This window comes from Rhea americana, unplaced genomic scaffold, assembly GCF_003343005.1.
Source record: "Rhea americana isolate MKP2758 unplaced genomic scaffold, rheAme1 scaffold_45, whole genome shotgun sequence".
NCBI lineage: Eukaryota > Metazoa > Chordata > Aves > Rheiformes > Rheidae > Rhea > Rhea americana.
The window spans coordinates 4,024,222-4,035,705 of NW_028186590.1; the positions used below are offsets into that span (position 1 = coordinate 4,024,222).

An 11,484-nucleotide genomic window follows, 5' to 3' on the forward strand; every position below is an offset into this window, starting at 1 on the left:
AATTAATACTGAGAGCCATAACTAATGGCAACCTAATTCCTAAAGCAAGTCTKTATCAAAAATGCCAACTACCAAAAGAGCCCTCTGAGCTGCTAACATTACCTTAGCCAACTGGGCAGAGCTGGAGACCCAAGCTGCGTATTGCACCCCCAGACCAGGCCCAGGGGAGGCAAAGCAGAACTGAAGAGTGTTGCTGCTTCCCAGGAGCTCTCTCTTCTCCCAGTCCAGACTGGGGGGTCGCGTGGATCACTGCTGGTACAATGGAACCTGAGAGAACGGGCTTTTTTTTTCCTGAAATTTTTTAGTATTGACACCAGTACAGTTTCTATTTTGGTATGTTTATGTTCTTGCAACTTCCTGGACACATCTCTGGTCCTCCTCTTTCCTTTTCTGCTGCACTCTACCAGGTTGGCTAATTTTCTGCTTCCCACATCTCAGGGCAGAGCCATGCTCCGTCCTGGTGAGCTTCTGTAAAGATACATATTCTTGTCCCTCAGATAAATTCAGCTTCGGTTCCTTCTTCTCCTYGTGGAATCTGGTTTCCAAGGAGGGTTATTTAAATCTCCTTATTTTAAATTACTTGCATGATGCTTAATMTTGCAACATCTCAGAGCATCAGAGTCATTACTATATTTACCTTTGTAACATCCCAGGTGTTATTAAAGGCATAGGAGTAAATAACTTGCTAAGAGTCATACAAGGAGTTACTGATTTAACAGCTGTCCATTTAACCAGCCTTCCTCTCCCCCAGCATGATACCCAACATCTGGCACTTTAAGGTAAGATTATTTGAAGGGAATAAACAGCACAATTCAAACATGGCATGAATATTATAGGAAGAGAACCTGAATTTAGAAAAGTGGTCCRTATTAATAAGCAACCAATCAGAGGTGCTGTCATTCTTACAATCAATAGATTATAAGTTTAGTGAGATTTAGTTTTTGTTTATGCAGGAGGAGGAGGAGGTATCTAAATTAACTTTCTTTGTGTGCCTTTGTGCTTGCCACTGACACTATTTTTAGATACTCAGGGCTTCTTTGGAGGGATTTTTTTTTTTGAGTTGACAGCAGTAGCCTGCRGAATTGTTGTTCCTGCTCTACTTATTTCTTAACAAACTGTTAAAATTGTTGTGTTATGTTCAGGCTAGTTATTGAATTAGTTATTATTTTATTTCTGACAGTTTCCTGAGTTTCCTTCACACTGTTTGAGCTAAGGGGAAATTCAGTATTAAAGTCCATAGCTAACATTTCATATTTTTCTAGCACTTCATTAGTTCTCAGAGAACTGTGGCAAAGCAAGTTGTGCGGCTCTTAAGAGACACTCAGCAGAGCCTAGAAACTCGCTATTGAGAATTTGTTTTCTTGAAGCCAAGTGGCTTTTCCACTGTCACACAGAGGGCTCTCACCGGGATACGGGGCTGAGCAGATCCTCTTGGGCCCTCAAGTACCRTGACAATTCTGTCAGCTTATAAATGGATCAATGGGTCTTAAAGCTGCTTATATTGCTCCCTTTGTMTTAATAAAAAGCTGTTTCAGATTAATCTAACTAATTTGAAACTAATACATATTCTAGCTGTATTTGTGGCCAATTTATACCCCCTTATTCAAAGGGTAAATACATCTCCTTAAGCTGTCCCTCCCCTTCTCCCACCACCCTCGGCACGTAGACAATAGCCATAATCACTCTTCTAGCCATAGGGCTGAATTATCAATATGTTTTAGACTTCCTCAAGTGACACAGGTTTTCCATTACCGTTATTATTGACCAACCCTTTTGCTTATCTTTGTAACTCTGGAAATACTAAGCTCTTTGCTAGTTTTCCAGATCTTGGATATATTCTTGGATACATTCTCAATGGCTTCATTACTTTGTTTTCTAATTTCATAAACCAAAGGACTGTGTGAGGAAATTTTCTCACACTTACATTAGTAAGGAATTTTGGATTCCCTTAATTCTAATTCCCTCAATTCTTCCCTAAATTTGGATCTACCCTTAATTCTGCTCTGGTTCCCTTTATTAAAAAGGAGGTTTCTATATGTGGGAAAATGAGTTTAGTTACTTTTTCTCCAGTCCATATACTACTTTTAAAACTGCTGGCTTTGTGGATTCAAGTGGGCAGGTTGGCCAGAGCTGTCATTTTCTGGTTAACCCAYGTATTAGAAGTCCTTAGCTTTAAAATGCTAAACTTCATGGCCTCATGCTGCAGCACTTCTCATCTCTCTCATTTGTCTGGTCTCTTGCAGAGCATGATCCCTTCCTCCTAGATCTCACTACCCTAACCCCCACTGTAGTACATGGGCAGCTGTTACCCGAAAAACCTCAAGGGTCATTCAGATGACCTGTGTGTGCAAGTTAGATTAGTTCCTCAAGTTCTTCTCTGCAGCAAGTGCTGAGCAAGTCCTAGCCAAATTCAGTGGGGTGCAAGATCTCTGTACACCATCAGCTGTGGGAATTCCCTAGTCTTTTTCCACCCATCCCTGCTGATGATGGCAAACTGTATTAGTTACAGTGTCTAGTTTTAGGAACATTACTCTCTGATTCACCTAGAAAGAAAAAAAAGAATATCTGTTTCCAAGGATTATGGTTAATAGCTGAGAGATATCTTATATTAATAGGACTGGTCAACACCTTGGTAAACATCCTCTGCTGGTTCATTCTACCAAAAGCCTTTCTGTTTCCTACRTAGAAAGACTGACAGCCACATCCTTTTGAGTGCCACAAGATGCTCTTTGCTTTAYGCTGCGGTAGCTATTCCCAGGTAAATGCTTCCAYGAGAAAGGGCTTTTCTAACCAAAAATAATAGTAATAAAAAAGYCTAAGCATTTCTCAGGTTACCCAGAACCWCATCTGGGAATCGTCCTTGCTGTATGTGCACCATCTTCTTTTCCTGACTAGGATACAGTTGGGAAGATGTTTGGTAAGAAAAGTTTCCTTCCTCTGAAGCAGTATCTCTGTTTTCCTTCCTTATTCACTTATTATTTACCATCTCCACTCTAACCTTTCAATTTTTTGGACTGCCTGGAAAGATAAAGATAGAATATTTTTAACATTTTTTCAGGATTCTTTTGCAGAAAGATGGCATCTTATGGCATCATAGCTCTAAATGTCTGGCTTTCCACCAGAATATGGGATGGAGGAGGAGGGAGATGTAGTGCATTCTAAAAGCTGGAGTAAACTAAGATAGAAAATTATGTCCAGGATTTTTAGGTTTTATTAAGCTTATTTTAGAATATAACACAGCAAACATAATAAAACCAAACAAAAATATTACAAACACTGCTTCTTTTCCTACTTTGAAAGTGCTGACCCAAGGCCTGTGGTTYATGTTGCTTTCTACTCTCATCCACAGTACAGATTTCAATACACTGATAATAATCACTGCCAGAGTATTTCTCAGTCACATACGTTCAAAACGTGGCAATCCAGATAAGATGCAAGACCTGAAATTAACCAAGGTAACTGAAAAATAACCAAGGCCCGGAGCATCCTGATCTGAGTTTTAAGTTAGTTCCACCTAAATCTACTTCTGGGGTTCCTTAAGCAGCACSGAGATAAGACTGCCCCATAGGACACGCTGCTGTGACTCGGCCTCTTACTATTTGCAACGTGATACCTTCGGTGACTTAGGTCCSAGTCTCTGGCTTCTGCTGCTTGAAGCGGCAGTGGTTCCCACAGCCAGCTGCCTCCAAACGCTCAGTGCCTCCAGCGCTAAGGAGCTTGCCATGCGTGCTCCTCTGTGCAGAAGGGACATCTTGTTCTGCCCTGTGTCTGACGTCTAGCACGGCATTGTCCCCTTTCGTCTGCCTCCTGTCCAGAGTTAAATATAGGCAAGTTTGCTTTTCTTTAAAGAATTTTACCAGAGCTGCGGATTGAACATCCCTATCTACTAAAATATAATTTAAGTTTCTTTTTATTGCAGGAGTCCCTGTAGAAGAATAAAAGGAGTAGGGAGATACTACAGAAGAACTATTGTGATCTATACCTTAAAAGTTAGGTCCAAGCATTATGGTGATTACAGAGGTTGGCCAAGTGAGATTTTGGAGATAATTAGAGATCACAGAAGCAGGATTTGAATAGCCTTAACATGATAAACTTCTGCCTAAAATCTGTGTGTCTGATCAGCGCAACCCTGAGTCAGCCATAGCTAAGCAGATGTGCTTTGCCATCCTTTCATTTGTGTCCTTGCCTATGTCTTTTAAAGGCATATTTCTTTAACAATCTGAATCTTACTTAAAAAATAAGAATGTCCTTTGAGTCGCATAACTAGATAGTACGGGATTTTAGGAATACCCCATCTACTAGAAATTTGAACTGGAGGATAAATTGCATGTGTTTTTCTTCAGTGTTTATTTGTTGTCACAGTAACTGCAATTTTCCCAATAAATGGAAATTGCATCGTTTCCTTAGGCATTCAGGTTATTACACAGAAATAGCATCATGAACTCACCACCACTTCTCCCTTCCTGTTGTCAAGCTAGATCTCATTTAGCTACAGGAACAGGCACTAAAACAGGTTAGTTTAGATACGTGTACATTAAAAAGCTGAAGCATGTCTGCTTAGCCCCATTACAGCCTATGACTCATGCCTGTGTGGGAAAGACCTTATTTTCACAGAGATCTCTTAGATAAACAAGGCAAGTTGGCAGCAACTCGATTACACTGATGTTAGCAGTCTACTGCTTTCAGTTGCATTCATTTGGTTTATATTTTCTGAAAAATGCAATCAGTCTGATGATAAACTATGATGAAAATTCTTGTACCAAGGATACTTCTTTCATACTCAACTACACTTTTTTTATTTTTAAAGGRGCAGCTTTAAAAACTTTCTAAAAATTCCTTTTCTGTCACTACAGTAGAATCTACTTTTTTTGTTTTGTTTTGTTTTGTTTTTTGAGTTTGTTAGTGAAGCTGTAACTCTGGCTAGCCACATCCATAACACATTGGTTAGACACCCCCCTCACTTCAAACCTACAAGCYTTGGATAGAAAATGGATTTAGCTTCCAAAATACTACTTTTACACACGCACTGGAGCAAGCCCTCCAACAGCATAAATCACTAACATTATACACTCTGACACCATTTCCCCAAAAAGGAAAGGCAAAGAACGCGATCCTTACTGTATTAAAGAGCTGTTAAAGGATATAAATCAAACTCAAATAGTTATTGCATATTCATTGAGGTTTTTGCTCTTGCTCTGAAAGCCCTCTGGTTAATATCTGAATGAGTCTGGTCAAATCACACATTATTAAGATGTTAAGTACTTTTTATCAGCTTTGAAATGAAACTCTTTTGGACAACCTACAGCAATCTTTTAAATTCACACAGCCCTTTGCTTGTGTCAGCTAACAGCAAGGAGTCGGGTTGCCCATTTAAGGGAAAAAGTACAAGCTCCCGCCTGTTTCCCTGCACTTCATGTGTGTTTGTCCCACTCCTTCAGCCATGCATTCTGTAATGCCAAAAACCCATTTCTTCTCTTATAAAAGGCAGGCACACRTGCAGGCACATACGCACACATTTGTGATTAACTTTTAGCTTTGATAGTGCTGCAAAATTAAGAAGCTGGATGGCAGAAYTGTTAATTTTCCTTTCTGTTCTATGATATAACATATAGCAATTTTCTATTAACTGGGGAAAATCAATAAATAACATCTCCTTGCCTCAGAACACTGCTTTCTAAGTAGACRAGGATAAATCATGCATTTCAATGGCATGGGACTATAAAATATAGTTCTAAAATACCACATCATTATGCTTTTATATCCACATGCTCTTAATGCTCTTAATGGTAAGAAATGTGTCTTTCTCTGTATTTGAGAAGTGTATAAACCATTTTGATGGTGACCACAATCTATGTAATCTTACATATCATCCTTATGTCTTGTATGTATTTGTATGTTTTACTTCTGGGAAAGATTTTGGGGACTAAAGCAAAGAGAATGAGAGAGCAAAACCATCCTCAATTAAACCAAAAATATTGTCCCAGTTTAGTAAGACTCTGTATCTGTATTGATATTAGTATCTTTTTTTGCTAAGATGGTGAAACTAAAAAGTAACACGGAAAGTACAGGTTGTCTGCAGAAACTGGACGAGTCGCTGAAAAATCCAAAAAATTAAAATTCTAACCAAGTGACCAGAAAAGCAAACTTTTAACAAACACATCAGGTGACATGCAATCTCCAACATGGCTGGAGACTCCCTTTGCCAGTCCCAAAGAGGAAATAGGTACAATTGTTCCTGCTGTCTGGACTTAAGTACCTCAAAGAGTAACTACAAGACTGTTGTACATACTTTATTTTCTAGTATGACTAATTTGGTACAACTACCAGCTTCTGAATGAGAAAAGAGAAGATAAGAAATATTAACTCTTCACTAAATAATTGTTTCCTCAGTTATCCAATATCCTCCAATATCAAGAAAAATCAATATTCCCCAAATTCTGCTTTATCTTGTCAGTCTTACATAATAAGTGGAGTCTGAAATTTGCTGGTATTATATGTAAAAGTGGAAAAAAACTTGCAGCAGAAAACCCTGAGAGAAATAAAAGGAGAGAAGGCTCAAAAAACAGAAAGCACCAGAATAATATGCTGAAGTTGAAAATTCTGGGTGTTTGTGCTTCTTGTAAAGAAATGTTTAAATAGATAACATAATTACCSTACCACATATAAACTATTTTCTCTTTTTATTTTTCATCTCTTTTTCCCACGTCTTAGATACTAAACACTTTTGGTAAAATAGGAAATATGAATAGATAATGCAAAGTTCCTTCTTTTTTGTGTTATTATTTCATCTGATTTCTTCACACACAGTTATAGCTCTATTTCTCTGAATGACATTTTGGAATTCTGGAAGACAAAATATCTGCTCCCAAATTTAATTTACCTTTTAAATTAGTATGGCAAACTGCAAAAGCAGCTCATAAGAAACAAGGAGAAGAAAGAGSAAATTAAGAGAAAAATTAAACATCTCTTGGTAAAAAGAGTTATTTGGACAGGACTATAGATTATCTATTTTGTTAAATGTCCTTGAGAGGAGTCAAAAGAAAACTCACTTTGAATTCAGTGGCATCATCTTGGCCTTTGACTCAGTAAAGCTCTGAGGCACATTCTTAATTTATGCCTGGAGGCACATCAACTGTGTTAGATGAGACCAAAAGCCTTAAAGTAAGCATATGCATGATTCTGTGCCAACAAAAAGATCATTTTATTGATACACCTATATCAATAAAAGCATTTATTATGGAAATGGCTATGCTGATGAAACTGTGACTTGGAGGAACAAAACAGGACATACTGCTAAAGTGCAGATTTTCTGAAAGAACTGTGCTTACGGTACAGCCTGCTGCCAGGAAGCACAACTAGATCTTCAGGAGTCCTACCTCGGTCAGCAGAGCTCCGTTAGTAGCGAGCACTAGTCTTTGCACCACGCATCACTAGAYTAGCTTCAGGTTTAACAAAGCCTTTAACACAGAAGATGGACCAGTTAATACCTGAGCRGAAGGCAATAGCCTACCACATACAAGCAGGAGGAGCATGGTTAAATCGCAGCGGATGTAGGCTGGAACGGAACTGCAGTGGGTCTGACGATGAGTTTCAAGTCTGTGGATTCTGTTGTTAAAAAAGAACTAGAGTTTCTATAAAGAGACTGAAAGACTCTTGATGTGATGGGATGACAAAATACTCACTTAAGATGATGGCTTTAGCTGTGGCTAGACTGGCAAAAAGAGGCCATAAATTATAATATTGCTATAATGAAGGTGAAAGAACTGAGCCACAGGCAGAGTTTGTAAGTGGATTCAGAGTGGGAGAGATATACAGTCTTTAGCACCGTGAAAGGTAGCATTCATTTTCCGCGGCTACGGGAATAAAAACAAAATCAAAGTAATATATAACAGAAAAAATAAATGGGTATGCTGTGTGTATTTATCTTCCAAGAAAATCTCTCTGAAGGAGAATACCGCCAAAACCTAAATTACTTTTTGATTTGATATAAAATTGAACTTAGTTTCACTGTAATCATTAGCAGAATTGGCTATTATTCAAAAATGAAACCATCTGTTGAATAGCCACATTACATATTCCACAGTTTTGATTGGAAAATCTCACAGCCTCTTTGTGGACACCTGTTGAGAAGAGTAATTTTAGCCTCATTCCCCATTTTGAAATGGAAAGGAAGACAGATGCATTTAAAACTGCAACTCCATGTGTTAAAATTGGAAGTTGCTTTTGCAACTAATCTATAGTCCTGTCCAAAGGCAAAACTTGCCTTTTGCTTTTAAAAACTTCAGTGTAGGTAGATTGTGCAAGAAAAGTAAAATTATAAAACCATACATTTTGCTGAGTAACAGCTAAAAACAGAAAGCAACCAGTAATCAGCATAAAATTTCTGCATTTTTTATGGTTTTTGTCATCCATGCATATTGATATATTTCTCCACAATTTTAATTGTTTGCCAATTAATTCAATGAAAATAAGAAAGTTATTTTCACTCTAATGTCCAGACGACAAAAACTGTACACATCATACTGTCACAGTTTTAGTTCTCATTCTACAGGTTGCTTTGAAGAAAAATAATTTTTTCAAGAAWTGTCTATATTAAAGAGTAATATCAAAGTTTCCAGGTGGGATTCAGCTTTTAGATACCATAGGGCTATAGTAATTCCATAATAATGATTATCATATTAAATCATAGCCACCAAAAAGCATTCCTGTTAGGTGCTTAAGTAGTGTGCCCCTTGCTATGAAAGACAATGTGAACTACATTATTTTGGTTTTTAAGATTTTTTCTCTATCCTAATACTTCCTTTCTTTTATTGTTTCATGGCAGTTACATTCTCAACCACTAAGACAAAGTTGCCTCAAAATATTTTAATTCTATCTATCTAATCTGTTAGCATGTCACTGCTAAGATGTGGTACTCATGTGATTTATATAGTATGTAGAGACAAACCTAGAATTACTTAGCTACAGCAAGACACTCTCATCTTCCTGAGGCAGTCCCTTAGCCTAAGTGTCAAACAGCATAGGCCACTCTTTTAGTCCCTTCCTTCTTTAGGGCAAATATTTTTCATTTGAGACAATTCTACGTAAATCCCTGACTAGGGTTTTTGCATGGGTTAAATGCATTCTTTGCATCTTTGCCTTCATAACTGAATTCATATTATATATGAATAACATATCATATATAATATGAATTCATAATCAGTGCTTCTTTTAAAAATTTGTGGATACTGAATTTCTTTTGCATGGATAACATAGTTTTAAAAGACTGGGGGAAATTAYGTTCATTCTTCAATCGACCAAACAGTTTTTGTCAGTTTAGACATACACAAATCATGGTAAGCAATTCCTCCCTTAAATTACACGACCATTATGTGACCATAGGATATGCATTTCACACAGATAAACAGGTTTCTATTGTGCTGTCGGGGTGAAAGATCTGAGAACTGGTTTCTCATTTATTTTGCTAAAAGAAACAGTCACTTTACAAACAACCAGCCAGCTCAAGCACACTGGGGTATAATAAATGTAAGGTCACTCTTTAGGAAGATTATGTTATAAAGCGAATCAATCAAACAGAGATTAATGCTTGTGCTATATAAATAAGTACAAGGAGAAGAACCAAGACCTGCTGTCACAAGGGTAGTACAAAATGTACCAGGTGTGTCTGTGCACTTGATGTTATTCAGGAAAGAAAAATACAAGTGCACTAGGTCACAAAATGTTCAGTTAATGCAGTTACTGAATGGCTATTTCCTCTTACCACAGAGGCTGTTACTGTCTTTTAATTAGCTATTAAACTATCACTGGTAAGGGAGGATATGTATTTTGTTCTTAAATCTTAGTTTGTCTTCTGTCAGAACATGAGCAGAAAAGACAAGATCTTTGTCAAAAGCCATACATTTTTTTTCATATTATTACTACCTACTTGATTACTCTTTGTTCTAAAAATTACAAAAATTATCTGAGCATTTTTTTCTGTGATGAAAGAGCAAAAAACAAAACATCCAAACCTGCTATCCCAACTTTTCTCTGCTGAAGTTTTCAGTTCATGCAGAATATTGTTCATAGAAGGAAACAGCAACCATTAGAAAAGAAAATCACTTCTTGTAAAAAGAATGCACTAAGAACAGTTAGCTAAGTCTTACCTGGGAGCAAGAAGAACCTAGGAATATATCCTTCACCCCTCAAGATTGCAGCAGCTTGTCCCACAGTATTAGCCTGATCCAGCCCAGGAGAACACAAAGAGAGAAACTTTTCCCACTTTTCTAGGTCCACCAGCAGCTGAAGTGGTGAAGGCAAGAGGGTAGAGAACAGAAGACCGTAGCCGCTCTCACAGAAATCCCAGGCAGGAGAAGTAGGGGTATACTCTGTCGGTGTCTCACCCAGACTTTTGTTTAAAAGTTTTTTCAACTGTTGCTAGGTGGTGTTAGGCTTTGGCAGTTTAGTTCTCAGATTGTATTTCCCCTCTTCTGGTCTCTTCGCACAGTGTTACAGCAATGACTTTGTTGAGCTCAGCTCGCGTGTGCTATATTTAACCAGTGTTCTCAGCAAGTCAAGCCTGTCAACAGCTGAGAAGTTTGGAGCAGGCTTTACTGAGTTCCTCAGCTGCTGAATTATCAGTGGATGTAGCACTGCACAGCCCAGCTACTACAGTCACCGAAAGATTGCGGAGAAACTGTCAAATCCTTTTAAGGCTTCCAGTGACTTCACGGAAGTAATTACTATTTAAAGCACTAAATACAAGTTGTGCATTTAGGCATATATTTTAGACTGCTAGAGAAAGAATACTTGTGTTCACAGCAGATGAGTTCAATTATTTATACAGTGAGGAGTTTCCTAGGACATGTAGGAAGTTTATAATTTGAAAGGTATGCACTTCACTTGAGGAAAAAGCACACGTGGGGAGAACTTTTCATAGCATATTTTTACACAGCTTAAATATATTAAGATGACATAGAGAAATTAATAAAAGGCTTAGGTTGGAAAACTTTCAATGTGATATTTATTCCAAAGACAACCCGATTCTTCCAGACCAAGAGCTTCCTACAGTAATTCCTGCTGTCTCTAACACTTACTGGAGAAGAAAAGAAAAGCCACAAAACCCCCAATTAGTTTGATATGCAGCAGGCAAGAAGGAGCTTTAGGGACATATCACTCCAGGGTTGTGTACATTTTATTGTATCCACACTTGCTTCTGGATCTAATTACTGATTTTAGTTCTAAGCCTTAAGTCTCTTAATCATGGGGACAATAATTATATCGCGCAGCTTTTCAGCCTACAAACTACCATGATATCAAGGCTCTCCAAAGACTTCTCAGATGTYGGACTGCAGAGGAAAGTTATACTAACTCCTGTGAAAACAGTCCCTGGAAATGTCCTTGGCAAGGAAAACTCCTCACCTCAACAGCTCTCTTCTGATCAGAGCTGTGCTTCAGAGAGATATACAAAATGGACATCTTTCAGAAAGCTTATCCCAAGTAACA

General features: G+C 37.9%; 1 protein-coding gene across 5 annotated transcripts in view; it reads right to left on the reverse strand.

The window, feature by feature from the left end:
• FILIP1 (filamin A interacting protein 1) overlaps positions 1-10,628 on the reverse strand; it is a 110,494-nt gene extending 99,866 nt beyond the window's left edge. For all 5 annotated transcript variants that reach the window (XR_014897154.1, XM_085316058.1, XM_085316062.1 and 2 more), the window contains exon 1: positions 10,146-10,628. The gene's annotated coding sequence lies outside the window, so the exon portion shown is untranslated. The remainder of the gene's footprint in view (positions 1-10,145) is intronic.
• Positions 10,629-11,484: the final 856 nt, after the last annotated feature.